The following is a 15,959-nucleotide window of genomic DNA, read 5'->3' as shown; positions in this document are numbered from 1 at the left end:
ACTCTAATTGAAGTATAATAATCACACTTTAGTGATTGAGTTATTTGGATACTTTATGAGAAAACAGTGTACATAAAGTCCTTACTATATTATTTAGTATATAGTGATTGCTCAATCAATGAAAACCTGCAAGAGCACTAGTAACAGGACTTCTCCTTTAATACCTTCTTAGGAACATATTTCTGCTATAAAGTTTATATTATTAAATTTGCTCATGAAGCAAGGGTTAGTCAATCTATTTTTATAAAGTAGAGCACTGTAATTATTTGGCTGTTGATCGTGTATATGAGGTATATAAATATGTATATGTGTATTATAAATATGTATGTGTGTATATAAGTTTACTCCCAAAGTGGAGTTTAAAAGGCTTTTTGGGGCATGAGGGATCAAATATTTTGTCCCATGCAAGGCAAATGTATTATCTATTTCTCTAATTAATTTAATCTAAACTGTTGGCAAGACCCTTTGTATGCCTAATATTCAATCATGAATTAATTTGCAATTCCCAAAGATTAGATAAAAATACATTTTTAAATGTGAATTTTTTCACTTCCAACTTCCTTCCATTAACTTTAAGAAAAGAGATGCAATCTTTGTAGTGCAATATATATGTCTTATTGCAAGCATACTTAAAGACCTTTACTTGTATTTGTGAAATTAGCCTCATTCAAAATTCTTCATGAAGAAGAAAACCAAGATAACATCCTGTATCCTCACATAAGGCATCCACCTAAAAGTCATGGGACAACTGAGGCAGAAGAGAACATCTATTTGGCAGTGCTCAGGATAGCATGGTGGGTAAGTGAGCCACACAAAAAAGGACTGAGGCAGAAAGGGGTTTCTGATTGGTAGTGCCCAGGACAATGTAGCAAGACTTAAATGGGGAAAAAACAGCTTGAGCTTCAAGGAGTGAGACCAAAGACGCTTTGCTTTGCTTTGCTTTGCTCCATGGCTGAACATTTCTTCCAGTCAAGAAAAACTATACCACAACACTTAATAAGAGTACCATACTTCTAGTTCACAATGAGAAAACTAGTCACAGCTCTACCACACCTTATGATTGAAGAAGATAGCTCTGAAACCCAACCAACACCTTCCATCTACAAAACATTTCTAATCATGTTATGAATGTTCAATGATGAACTTAGAGATGTGATGAAACGGAAAGTCCATAAGATTAAAGAATATAGAGTAGACATGAGAAAAACTACAAAAAGAAATATCAAGACTGAAAAACATGGTAGATGAAATGCAAATATCACTGGAAAGCTGCTGAGGACAGAATCAGTGATATTGAAGATGAGCTGATAACACCTCTATACAACAGAAAAAAATAGAAAAAAAATCCTCAAAAAAAATGAGCAGATGACAATAGAATTCTGGGATAAGTTAAGTAGAAACAACATAAGACTCAGGAAGAAAATACTCATGAAGAATTAACAGTCAAGGACATCATTACTGATAACTTTACAGAAATAATAAGTGCATGAAATCATATTTTGGGTGTTCAATAAATACCAGCTAAAAGAGATCCAAAGAAAAGCACCTCAAGGCACATAATAGTCACAATGATAAAAAACCACAGATAAGAATAGGATACTGAAGGGAGTACAATCAAAAAGGGAAATTATATACAGAGACATCTTTAAGATTCACAGCACATTTATCACGAGCAACTCTCAAGGCCCAAAGCCAGTAGTAGAATATAGTGACAGAACTCAATGAAATTAGTGCTTCACTGCGATTGATTCATCCAGTCAGATTTTCATTGAGGTTTGAAGAAAGTATACATAGCTTCACAAATAAACAACAGCTCAAAAATTTTATAGACTCAAAACCAACCTTAAAAGAGCTGAATGGTCTTCTCTAACCGAAGGCAAACATAATAAACACAACAAACTCCTACAAGAAGATGACACTTAATTCCATGATAATTATCTCTCACAATGTCAATTAACTGAATGTACCAATTAAGAGACATAGAGTGGCAAAATGGATCAAATTTTGAATCAAACATTCTTCTGTTAGCAAGAAACACATTTAATAATCAGAGCAAACAAAGCTCAGAGTCACAGGATGGAGAAGAATCAGTAATGCAAACAACTTCCTATAAGGCTATGGTGGCCATACAGTAGACATCAGACAATACAAATATTAAGCTTAAAAGAGTATTAAAGTATATATGAATATCTTAAAAAATCACACTCCTAAACATATATACATCCAATGAGAGGCCAGAAAATGTTTTACACAATTGCTGACATATTTGAAGGAAGATGTCAATTAACAATAGAATAATAATGGGAGACTTCAACACCGCTCTGTCAATCATTGATAAGTCAACAAGGCTAAAACCCTACAAGAATACACTGGATCTGAGGAAGAAATGGAATAGAGTGGCTTGGTAGATATGTATAGGGATCTCAATGCCCCAAAAGCTGAATACATATTCTTCTCCAGTGTACATTCTCCAAGATATACCACATGATGGGCCACAAGACATACTCCCAAAATTTAGAAGATACAAATTATATGAACAACATTCTAAGATCATCATGCACTAAAATTAAAAGTGAATTTCAGACAAAGAGAAAGAATTTTAACACCTGGAAATTAAAGAGCTCACTACGGATAGAGACTAAACCAAAGAGAAAATTAAAAGATTCCAGAAAACAAATGAGAACACAATTATCAGAATGTGTGGAAAACAAAAAAATGGTATTAAGAGAAAAATTTATAGCCTTCAAGCATTCATCAGGTAAAAAGAAAAGGGCCAACTCTTTAAGTTATTTAACTTAATAAAACATTTTAAAAACTTAGAAAAGCGGGGCCAGAGAGTTAGCATGGAGGTAACGCTTTTGCCTTGCATGCAGGATGGGGGTTTGAATCCTGGCATCCCAGATGTTCCCCCGTGCTTGCCAGGGATGATTTCTGAGTGCAGAGCCAGGAGTAACCCCTGAGTGCTGCTGGGTGTGACCCAAAAACCAAAACAAAAATAACTAGAAATTCAAAGGGTAATAAAAGATTATTTTGAGAAATAATATTTGAAAACGAGGGAACGTAAAAGAAATGAATAAATTATTGGAGTCCTGTAAATATTTTCCAAAGATTAAACCAGGAATATTTGGCATATCTGGAGAGACCTATCATTACTAAGAAAATTAAAATGGTTCACAAAATATTTCCCAAAAAACAAAAGCCTAAGCTCAGCTAGATTCACAATTAAATTATTATTATTTATTTTTTGCAGGGGATGTTGGGTCACACCCGGCAACACTCAGGGGTTACTACTGGCTCTAGCTCAGAAATAGCTCCTAGTAGGTACAGGGGTTCATGTAGGATGCCAGGATTCATTCCACCATCCTTCTGCATGAAAGGCAAATGCCCTACATCCATGCTATCTCTCCGGCCCTAAATTATTTCAAGTGGACCTACTGCCAATTCTTTTCAAGCTCTTCCAGGAAATTGAAGAAACAGAAACATTCCCAAAATAATTTTTATTTTTATTATTTTTATATATTTTATGTAAACACCTTGATTACATACATGATTGTGTTTGGGTTTCAGTCATGTAAAGAACACCACCCATCACCAGTGCAACATTCCCATCACCAATGTCCCAAATCTCCCTCCTCCCCACCTAACCCCCGCCTGTATTCTAGACAGGCTTTCCATTTCCCTCATACATTCTCATTATTAGGACAGTTCAAAATGTAGTTATTTCTCTGACTAAACCCATTAATCTTTGTGGTGAGCTTCCTGAGGTGAAGTTCCAGCTCTTTTCTCTTTTGTGTCTGAAAATTATTATTGCAAGAATGTCTTTCATTTTTCTTAAAACCCATAGATGAGTGAGACCATTCTGCGTTTTTCTCTCTCTCTCTGACTTATTTCACTCAGCATAATAGATTCCGTGAACATCCATGTATAGGAAAATTTCATGACTTCATCTCTCCTGACAGCTGCATAATATTCCATTGTGTATATGTACCACGTTTCTTTAGCCATTCATCTGTTGAAGGGCATCTTGGTTGTTTCCAGAGTCTTGCTATGGTAAATAGTGCTGCAATGAATATAGGTGTAAGGAAGGGGTTTTTGTATTTTACTTTTGTGTTCCTAGGGTATATTCCTAGGAGTGGTATAGCTGGATCGTATGGGAGCTCTATTTCCAGTTTTTGGAGGAATCTCCATATTGCTTTCCATAAAGGTTGAACTAGACGGCATTCCCACCAGCATTGGATAAGAGTTCCTTTCTCTCCACATCCCTGCCAACAATGTTTATTCTCATTCTTTGTGATGTGTGCCATTCTCTGTGGTGTGAGGTGGTACCTCATAATTGTTTTGATTTGCATCTCCCTGATGATTAGTGATGTGGAGCATTTTTTATGTGTCTTTTGGCCATGTGTATTTCTTCTTTGTCAAAGTGTCTGTTCATTTCTTCTCCCCATTTTTTGATGGGATTAGATGTTTTTTTCTTGTAAAGTTCTGTCAGTGCCTTGTATATTTTGGAGATTAGCCCCTTATCTGATGGGTATTGGGTGAATAGTTTCTCCCACTCAGTGGGAGGCTCTTGTATCCTGGGCACTATTTCCGTTGAGGTGCAGAAGCTTCTCAGCTTAATATATTCCCATCTGTTAATCTCTGCTTTCACTTTCTTGGAGAGTGCAGTTTCCTCCTTGAAGATGCCTGTAGTCTCAATGTCCTGGAGTGTTTTGCCTATGTGTTGTTCCATATATCTTATGGTTTTGGGTCTGATATCTAGGTCTTTAATTCATTTGGATTTTACCTTGGTACATGAGGTTAGCTGGGGGTCTAAGTTCAAATTTTTTGCAAGTGGCTAGCCAGTTGTGCCAACACCACTTGTTGAAGAGGCTTTCCCTGCTCCATTTAGGATTTTCTGCTCCTTTATCAAAAATTAGATGATTGTATTTCTGGGGAACATTTTCTGAGTATTCAAGCCTATTCCACTGATCTGAGGGCCTGTTCTTATTCCAATACCATGCTGTTTTGATAACTATTGCTTTGTAGTAATGTATAAAGTTGGGGAAAGTAATTCCTCCCATATTCTTTTTCCCAATGATTGCTTTAGCTATTCTAGGGTGTTTATTGTTCCAAACGAATTTCAAAAGTGCCTGATCCTCTTCTTTGAAGAATGTCATGGGTATCTTTAGAGGGATCGCATTAAATCTGTATAATGCCTTGGGGAGTATTGCCATTTTGATGATGTTAATCCTGCCAATCCATGAGCAGGGTATGCGTTTCCATTTCCATGTGTCCTCTCTTATTTCTTGGAGCAGACTTTTATAGTTTTCTTTGTATAGGTCCTTCACATTTTTAGTCAAGTTGATTCCAAGATATTTGAGTTTGTGTGGCACTATTGTGAATGGGGTTGTTTTCATAATGTCCATTTCATCCTTATTACTATTGGTGTATAGAAAGGCCATTGATTTTTGTGTGTTAATTTTGTAGCCTGCCACCTTGCTATATGAGTCTATTGTTTCTAGAAGCTTTTTGGTAGAGTCTTTAGGGTTTTCTAAGTAGAGTATCATGTCATCTGCAAACAGTGAGAGCTTGACTTCTTCCTTTCCTATCTGGATTTCCTTGATATCTTTTTCTTGCCTAATCGCTACAGCGAGTACTTTCAGTGCTATGTTGAATAGGAGTGGTGGGAGGGGGCAGCCTTGTCTTGTACCAGAATTTAGAGTGAAGGCTTTTAGTTTTTCTCCATTGAGGATACTATTTGCCACTGGCTTGTGGTAGATGGCCTTAACTATATTGAGAAAGATTCCTTCCATTCCCATCTTGCTGAGAGTTTTGATTAAGAATGGGTGTTGGACCTTATCAAATGCTTTCTCTGCATCTATTGATATGATCATGTGGCTTTTATTTTTCTTGTTATTGATGTTGTGTATTACGTTGATAGATTTCCGGATGTTAAACCATCCTTGCGTTCCTGGGATGAAAACAACTTGATCATGGTGGATGATCTTCTTAATGAGGCATTGAATCCTATTTGCCAGGATTTTTTTGAGGATCTTTGCATCTCCATTCATCAGCGATATTGATCTGTAATTTTCTTTTTTCGTAGCATCTCTGTCTGGTTTAGGTATCAAGGTGATGTTAATTTTAATTTTATTTTTTATTTAAAAATGTTTTGGGTTGTTTGGTCACACCCGGCAACGCTCAGTGGTTACTCCTGGCTCTATGCTCAGAAATCACTCCTGGCATTCTCAGGGATATATACCATATGGAAAGTCGGAATTCGAACCACTGTCCTGCATGCAAGGCAAATGCCCTACCTCCATTTTATCTCTCTAGCCCCCAAATAATTTTTATGAAGCTAACACATCATACTGATAATAAAAAGAGAACTAATGACCAATATTATTGATGAACAGACATACAATGATCCTCAACAAAATATGATCCAATGCCTCATCAAGATGATCATACACCATGACCAATTAGTTTCATCTCAGACATACAAGGATAGCTTAATATATGCAAGTCAATCAACATAATGCATCATATCATAAAAGAAAAAATAAAAAACATAGAATTATATAAATAGATGCATAATAAGCATTTGATAGGATCCAACACCCATGAATAATAAAAAACTATTAGCAAGATAGGAATTGATGGAACTTTTCTCAATAGAGTCAAGGCCATATACGACAAGCCCACGGCAAATATTATATTCAATGGAGAAAAACTAAAAGCTTTCCTCTAAGATCTTAGCACAAGGCAAGATTGCCCCCGCTAGCCAATCAACACAGGACAGGAAGTACTTGATATAGAATTTAGGTAAGAAAAAAAATATCAAGGGCATCCAGATACGAAAGGAAGAAGTCAAGCTCTCATTGTCTAAACTGACATGATACTATATTTAGAAAATTTTAAAGAATGTACCTAAAAGCTTCTCAAAACAGTAGATTCATGTAGCACCTTGTCAGGCTTCAAAATTAACTCACAAAAATTAATGGCTTTCTACACAAATACAGATAAAGAATAATTAGATATTAAAAACACTTATTCACAATAGTGTCACAGAAACTAATATACCTTGGAGTCAACTTAACTAAAGAGGTGAAGAAGCAAGAAAACAACAAATCCATACTTCATGAGTACTTAGAAAATATTTTGTGAGCAATATTTCAAGAAAACAGAGCACAAATAGTGCATTGTACCTCACAAATATTAACTTTTTCATTCTTACAATAATATAAATAATGACCTTCGCAACTCCTACCTGTTTATATTTAATGCATGTTTCTGAACAAGAAGCAATTTCACATTTTTCTGAAGTACACACTATGACAACTACTTGGATACAATTAAATGTCACATAAGTTTTATTTCTGGCACTGCTGAAAACTTTTTCAAGTTTTATTTTATGTTAGTTGGGTTTTATGGGAGCTACAACTGGTGATTCTTCAGAAATTTCTCCTGACTGCAATATTCAATCATACCTGTCATTGCTCAGGGGACCAAGATCAGTTGCATACAAGGCAGGCACCCTACCCACTAAAATGCAGCTTTAGCTCCAACGTTCTCAAAATTTTATATATGTTCCAGGTATACTCTCAAATCTTTAAAGACCACTTAAGCTTTGAATTTTGCATCATAAATAAATTTTTTCAACATGTTATATTATCAAATGTAGGATATTCATGATGCATGTCCTAAAAAGCTCGGTTTCATTGCCTGACTAACAAGGCTTTGTGAGAATTGTGGCATGAATGTCTGTAGCCACTTTTACCCGAAGTTTGACTTTTATGTTTTTTTTTCTCAAATGGCTTTATAAAACTTGTCTTCTTGGCAATTATACAGCATTTCTAATTCTTTGAGGGTCCCTTGCATTTGACTAATCAAATGATATTTTTGGACAAGAATATTATTCTATCAGTTTTGATAATAATGAAATGCACAGCACAGTTGATCAAAGTTTATTTTTAATTTTCATGTATTATATTTAACTCTTTGAATATTATACCTCCTTATCAAGATACAGAATATTTTAGTTGAACAGTATAGAAGATTCCTTACATGGAGCAACTTTCAAAACAGTTTTTGATGTTTCTGTAGTAGAAAAGTCAAGTTCTTGTAGAAGACAAATATAAGTGTAGGTTTTAAAGACTGACTTGAACAATATGGTGGCTATTTTAATGTCCAAAATGATAATATGAGCAACAATTTAAAACATTAGCACAGAAAATATTAAAAGATACCTGGTAGATGGAGAGGTAAGGTGTCAATAAAGAATTGATGATTCTTTAAAGGATAGAGACACAATATCAAGTTAGAATCTAGCAATAGTGTTGTGTGTTAACAGAAAGCAGGTACCTATCTGTCTAGTGAGAGAGATTACTTCCAATAGGCACGAATCTATTCTCCATTCTCACATTAGCTGGCACTGTTTTTATAAAACTAATATATACTCAAATTGACATAGACACTTATCTCTTCAAAAAGTATTCTCCATCAGACATTATTGGAAGAAATATGATGTACAGTTACCTACACCTGGAGTATACAAATTTTTGTATCTTCAAAAGTGTTCTGAGGTGTGAAATATTAGACCATTGCCTATTTTTGAGTATTCCTGCTATATATTGACGTATAGACCATTTTATACTATCTTTTCATAGTCTCACTGACTTTCTTGCCTATTCTTATTATTATTTACTTATTCTCACTCACTTCCTTTATTGTGACCAATAATTATTTTTACCATAAATAACATATGTTTCAGCAGAAAATTTTAATAGCAGAGGAATTTGCTATCCTCAAAGGAATGTACATAAGGAAAACACAGCAACTGTTAATGGGCTAAGTCCAAAGATGGATCAGATTTAAAGTCTTAAAAACCCCAAAACTTGAAAATATTGGTATTGCTACTCCTAATATTGATGAAAATTATAGCAATGTTTAGTCATTAGGTTTAAAATGTTGATTGTAATTTCAATATATGTCCTTAAGTTTTTTCAATGAAGCCCTGAAATGATTCATAAAATCTGAATTTTTATCATTTTATTATTAAATCTTTATTGATGCCAATGTGAGTTACAAGTCTTTCACAGTTATATTTAAGGTAAATAGTGACAGTGAATAAGGGCAATTCCCACCACCAGGGTTGACCTCCCTCCACCACTTTTCCCTGCATGCATTCCATACCTCACCATTAGCACTCTGGAATGCTATTGTAACAGGACCCTTATATGTATAGTTTGTTGTAGCTTGAGTCTCTTTATTCTATTGTCATTCGACTGTAGGTCGGGTATTTTGGTCTGACTATTTTTTATTTTTACTCAGTGCTCATGAGACTGCTTTGCTTCTGGTACCATCCACTTTTTTTTTCTCAGTTTGTAGGAAGACATAGAACAAGATGATTCATTTTCTATGGTTCTGTTAAAGAGAAAGAAAGTGAGTGGGAGCCTCTGTCTAGAAACTATAAACATAAATTTAAAATAGGGGGGGCCAGAGAGATAGCACAGCGGCATTTGCCTTGCAGGCAGCCGATCCAGGACCAAAGGTGGTTGGTTCGAATCCCGGTGTCCCATATGGTCCCCCGTGCCTGTCAGGAGCTATTTCTGAGCAGACAGCCAGGAGTAACCCCTGAGCACCGCCGGGTGTGGCCCACAAACAAAACAAAAAAAAATTTAAAATAGGGGGGGATGATGTAAAAAGATTTTTTGGTGCTCGCTTTGGCAGCACATATACTAAAATTGGAAGGATACAGTGAAGATTAGCATGGCTCCTGCACAAGGATGATACACAAATTCGTGAAGCATTCCATATTAAAAAAAATAAAAAAGGTTTTTCGGTTTTTTGTTTGTTAATTTGTTTGTTTATTGCATAGGCACAGAAAGTATTGGAGACATTAGAAAGGAAATTCCCTTGGCCTAAGAGATACAGGTTGTCTCCAACATTGAAGCATACTGTCATGATACCAACTACAGGCTCCAGACCTGTTGCTTGTCAAGCCCTAAGGTCTTTTTTTTTTTTTATTATGCCAGGAAATATTCTGCTCAATTGTAGTTATCATAGTCAGTCCTTCATAATTAGAAATCTTGGGTTTTGCATAGATTCTAGGACAAAGTCTAAGATAGAGTCTGTATTTTGGATCAGAAGTTTTGCTCAGATATGGTTGTTGCAATCAATCCTCTGTAACTAGTGACCTTGGTTTTTGCACAGAGTGTCTTCTGATTTTATCTCACCATGAAGTGATGAGGTAGGGCAACCTGCCCTTAGATCAAGTTGTTGCTGTTTCCTCATCGACAGGATGCCATATGATCTACCCTAGGCATGCTCATGCCAGAATGGTATTTGTGACTCCCCCTTGGGGAGTTTAATCCCTGGAGCTGCTGCAGGGAATGGTGCCAAGAACTATCATCATTTTTGTGGGAGGCCTGCTATTCAGTGCTAATGGGATATGCTTGATTAAACCTGGGTAATATCCCTTAGTTTGGAATTCCATATTCTAGATAAAATTAATTTCCAGATGAAATATAACAAGAATAGTAAATATGGCAGTAACAGTAAGAATAAAGTGAAGAAGAGAGATAAAGGATGTGGTTATGGTTATAAACTTGGCATTAGAAGAGAATTATTTAGAAAAGTAAAAGGGCAAGGCAGAAAATTAGTTATGACTCTGGTTTTAAAGCAAGTGACTTGGAATCAGTATCATCATTATAATGGCATTATTTTAATAGCATAATCTATGCAGCATTATCAGTAAAGGAATGACAATGAAGAATAAGAAAGGAGGACAAATAAAAGAGGAACAGACACAGAAAAGAATAATGATAATTTTAATATTGAGACTTACAAATTATCAAAAAAACTTTAAGTACTTTATTTGTAATTCCTCAAGTGTATAGCATGCAATTATACATAGGGGTTATATATAGCTTCACAATATCATATTTGTGACTGAACATATGTTCATTACATCACACTCGTGCTTGAAATTTTTGCAAACAAACTGTATTCTTTCTCCTATATATAATGATATTAAAACTCAAGAGGTGCTGAGTCAAATGCCTTGGCTATATAAAATATTTTTTCTGTCCCAGAGCAGTCTATTAGATAAATTAAACCAAAAAATTTCTCTAAGTGTTGCTATAGTCAACAGCAATCTATCCTCAACTGCAGGCTTCAATGGAAGAAATATTAGATAATATATGTATAAAATAAAATAAATAAATTCACCTGGGTGTATGGAGCTTGATATCCTTCTTGGAAACTATATATGTGTAGTTTCCTTGCAATATTTTATCTGTTGATTTTAATAAAACTAAGTCAGTGTAAAAGATTTTAGATAGCACAACAGGTAGGACACTGGTCTTGATCTGGCGCCCCATCTTGTCCCTTGTGCCTGCCAGGTATCATTTTTGAGCAAAGAGTAGGAATAAACCCTCATCAGTGATGAATTTGGTTTCCAAATGTTTTAAAGTCTTCTAGTATGTTTATCATTCTCCAGTGATATTTTTTCTTACCAAGAATTTGTGGACATGGATTCTCTACTTCTAAGTAGAAAAAAAGACAATTATTCAAACAAAATTAATATCATCCACCCATTCTAGACACTGTTCTATGATAAGATACAAACTATTTTCCTTTCTCTGATACTGCACTGTATAAAATAGAAAAATCCAAACATCATTCACTAACATCAGGATCTTAGGGACCAGAGTCATGTCTCAAAGGTAGAATTCCTACTTTCTACGTTGGATCCTCAGCACCACATAATGCAACAGGTGTATTCCCCAGGCCAAAAAAAAAAAATTCTCTATATATGAGTAGTTTATTTCTGAAAAATACTAAATCCAAAAAATTTAGATTAAAAAAACTCAAGAATTATTTATTTTCATTCATTTTATTATTTCTAGAGAGGAAATTAGTTTTTCTGACAGTTCCCAGGGGCAGTTCTCAGCTCTGTGCTCAGGAGTGACACCTTGGTGCATGGAGGACCATATGCTTTGCAGGGTGTTGAACCAGTATTGGTTGCAATGTAAGTCTAACGTTTTATCCTCTATACTAGATCTTTACCATTTCCATTATTTTATTTTTGTTATTTTTTGTTTGTTTTCTTTGTCTTTGAATCACACCTGTTAGAGGAACCATATGATGGGGATTGAATCTGGGTCAGTTTAAGGCAAGGCAAATGCCGTACTCATTGTAATATCTTTGGCTCTTACTGCTCTCATTACTTTGAATGAAAAACTAATGCATTGCAAGTGATAACTAACATCACAAGTGATAACTTAACTATTTCCTAAATCACAAGTAAAACACAAATAACATAATATCCAGTTATATCATTTATATTATAACTTCTTATAATATAAAATGGTAAATGAATTGCAAACAGAGTTTTAGTCAAGGTATTTGTCTTGCATATGGTTGATCTGGGTTTAATCCTAAGTACCCTATATCCCTGGGTACCCCAGGTTCCTCAAACACTACAAAGGTTGATGCCTGAGAACAGATCCAGTAGCACTTCTATATGTGCCCTCATCAAAAAAAAAAAAATTAAAAGCTAATGACATGAGAACTAAAAAGTTGAAAAACATAATTTTTATAATAAAGTATGAACTGTAGTAGTGAGTTGGGGAAATGCAACAAAATTTACATTAAAATAAAAGCAATCTCATATAGTAACCTATTTTTATTGCATTTATAGAAATTTTAAGTTGAAAAGAGTGAAGCAGGAAAGAAGGAAACTCAATATCCTAACTGTGAAAGATAATGGTACAAGCAATAAAGTAGGAAAAGGAGTTTTTCAACATTTTGAACATTTTCGCTACACTAACAAACTTTATAGACAAAAACACTAATTCACAATTCTCCTTGACCTCCTCAACATCTTCACATTGTTATTATAGTTTTCGGTGTAGTTATTTCTCTAACTGCACTCTTCATTCTTTGTGGTGAGTTTCATGTCGTGAGCTGGACTTCCAGCCCTCCTCTCTTTGTCTCTGAGGATTATTGCAAAAATGTCTTTTATTTTTCTTAAAAACCATAGATGAGTGAGACTATTCTGCGTCTATCTCACTCCCTCTGACTTATTTTAGTCGGCATAATAGATTCCACGTAAATCCATGTATAAAAAAATTTCATGACTTCATCTCTCTTGACGGCTGCATAATATTTCATTGTGTATATGTACACAATGTGGTTTCTTTAGCCATTCATCTGTTGAAGGGCATCTTGGTTGTTTCCAGAGTCTGGCTACTGTAAATAGTGCAGCAATGAATATAGGTGTGAGGAAGGAATTTTTGTATTGTATTTTTGTGTTCCTAGGGTATAACCCTAGTAGTTCTCAGGGATTACTCCTGGTTCTGCAATAAGGTACCACTCTGGTGAGCTCGGAAACTTTATGGGGTGCAGATCAAATCTGGCTGGTTCAAGTTGTAGTAAGGCAAACACTTACCTTCTATACATTCATTGTGGCTCCTTTAAATACAGTTTTCATTTCTTAGTTACCCTTCTGCTATTTTTTTTTCAGGTTCACTTAAGTCACCTTTTGTTTCCTCAGTTCTGTATTTTTCCTCTAAATTTTTCTCATACACTCTTTTGTGCTATATCATGTAATATGTTTTCTTGAAGTCTTTGTTTGTTTATCAATTATATTATCAATTATCAATTTATCAAAATTATAAATTTTGACATTTTGTATTAGCTATATTTTTTTGTATTTATAAGAAGTATTCTGACATAAAATGAATCAGGAAATAACGCAGGTAGAGAAGAAAGTAATCATATAATGAAAGAATTAGTTTAAAAAAGGTATTAATGTAAGATGAAATGATATATTTAGTGGTTTGCTACTTTTATGGTGGTCAAAATAAGAAAAGATATTAATTTGCAGGAAATATATCCTTGCATAACAACTGTCAACTTATTATGAAACAAGCTAAATCCTGATTAATTCATGACATATATAAAAGAATCTCTACGTCCTAGTTTTACATACATGAACACTTATATATAAAAGAATCTCTACTTCCTAGTTTTACATACATGAACACTTACCAGAAGTCACCCATTATTTACCATAAATTTAAGAGTTTAATGATGAGATTTGGAGTAATCACGTGGTCATCAGAGGACTGATCTTTTCTTAAATGTAATAAATTCAAAATAACTTCAAAATGTGACTCTCACCACGAATAATGGAAATGTTTCACAAGAAATAGGTTTATTGCTTCAGTGACTTGGGCAAATGTTGTGGATGGTTATCATAAAGTCTACAGAAAGGAAAGTTGGTAAGAATCTGTCCGTATGCCTTCTTCTTGGCTTTGATGATGCTGTGCCCTGATCATAACACAAGGATTCTTGCCTATAATGAAGAATGACTCATGAGGTTACCATGGCATCATGAAAATATTGTGTAACCCACACTTTATTGGGTATAAAGTGATTAAACAGAAAGTCTCCCAGCTACCGTTGCCTTGGGGAGTTTTAATGATGCTATGCAGTAAGTGTCATGATTTTACCTAAGTGGAGAATTTGTTTCTCTTATAATCTCCAAGCAGAAACAGACTGCCCACAAGAGGGTCTTTAGAAGTCCCCATACTTAGGTGGAGAGAGCACATCATTGGAGCAGAAAATAGTAATATTTCCCCATAGACAGACTAGAAAAAGGGAGAGAGACACAAATGTTTTTACTACAATGTGAAAATATGTTGCAGATAAGAAAGATTAACAAAGAAAGGCTTTGGATGACAGACTCTGAAGCAAGAAATTAATTCTCAGATGAAAGAAATATATAAAACACAAAGCAAGTTGAAATTTATCATTGCAGAAAATATCTGTAATCCACTCGGATTCAATTTATTGCTAGCTCACTATTACTAATTAGACAAATTAGCATGTGCTAGAATACATGCTAAGTTTGAAAAATCAAGGGAAAAGAAGCAGATATGATTCCTTTCTCTCATTTAGTTTTTGGACTAGGAGGAGAGATGGTAAAAATAAGAATCATCTGACCAAAAGATAATGAAAACTATTGTAAGCGCTAGGAAGAAAAATAAAACAAAAACTAGAATGATTAGAGTATGTTATAAAGTCACTTACCCAAACCCAGCAGATGAGAGTGTTGGGAATTTTTCTAGAAAAGCATCATTTAAGTTGAAAGTTGAGAATTATTATGTAATAAGTTGGCTCACTGACTGGAATCTCTGAAATCAGAGATGTGGTCGGTTTAACTTTGGTATTGTAGAAATTAGAAAGCTGATTGGAAGGTGAAATTTGGAGGTAAACCCATCAGGGCTTTATGGGTACTATCTATTATTTTGTTCTTGATCCTAATGGAAAGTCGTTGAATATTGTAAGAAGATGACATTATTTCTAATTTAAAATGTGTGCATCTATAATGTAAAAAAAATTAAAATGGTGTAGAAAGAGAAGAAACCTTGAAAACAGCCATTTCTGAATCTACTGTCAGCTTTTGGGAGTATCTTCCCTGTACAATGTAAGGCACATAAAGGGGAGTTTAAATCAAATCCTGCCTGACTCAAACTTCAGGGTAAAAGAGTGAACTATTAGTCTAGTGGAAACTAGATATCATCGTAAAAGGAGTTTTTTTGAGAGATATTAAGAATAACTGCATGAAGAAATGCAATGGTTTTAATGTGGATTGCCTAGAACATATTTGGCATCAGAATATAGTGAGAAAAAGAAAAAATAGAATGGAGGAGGAGAAAGACTGATGTAAATCACAGGGGCAAGGGGTATCAGGTAAATTTTGGTGGTAAAGAAGGTTAGAACTAAATATACAAAGTCAACAACAATTAATCACAGAAGACCGATATTTTAACACCTAAACTTAAAATAATGCCAGTTCTGATGGTAGGTTGGGGTGGGAAGGGTAGGGGAGTGTGGGATGGACTCTGGGAAGATTGGTAGAGAGAGGTTGACACTGGTGTTGGAAGGTCCAGCTCACGATATGAAAC

General features: G+C 34.7%; 1 non-coding gene across 1 annotated transcript; it reads left to right on the top strand.

The window, feature by feature from the left end:
- The first annotated feature begins 9,695 nt into the window (after positions 1-9,695).
- On the top strand, positions 9,696-9,802 carry LOC126010669 (U6 spliceosomal RNA). Its single transcript, XR_007496685.1, has one exon. It is a non-coding gene; the product is annotated as a U6 spliceosomal RNA (small nuclear RNA).
- Positions 9,803-15,959: the final 6,157 nt, after the last annotated feature.

Source organism: Suncus etruscus, chromosome 5 (genome assembly GCF_024139225.1).
Source record: "Suncus etruscus isolate mSunEtr1 chromosome 5, mSunEtr1.pri.cur, whole genome shotgun sequence".
Classification (NCBI taxonomy): domain Eukaryota; kingdom Metazoa; phylum Chordata; class Mammalia; order Eulipotyphla; family Soricidae; genus Suncus; species Suncus etruscus.
Note: the sequence above shows the minus strand (reverse complement) of the source record. Positions and strands in the feature narration are given on the sequence as shown.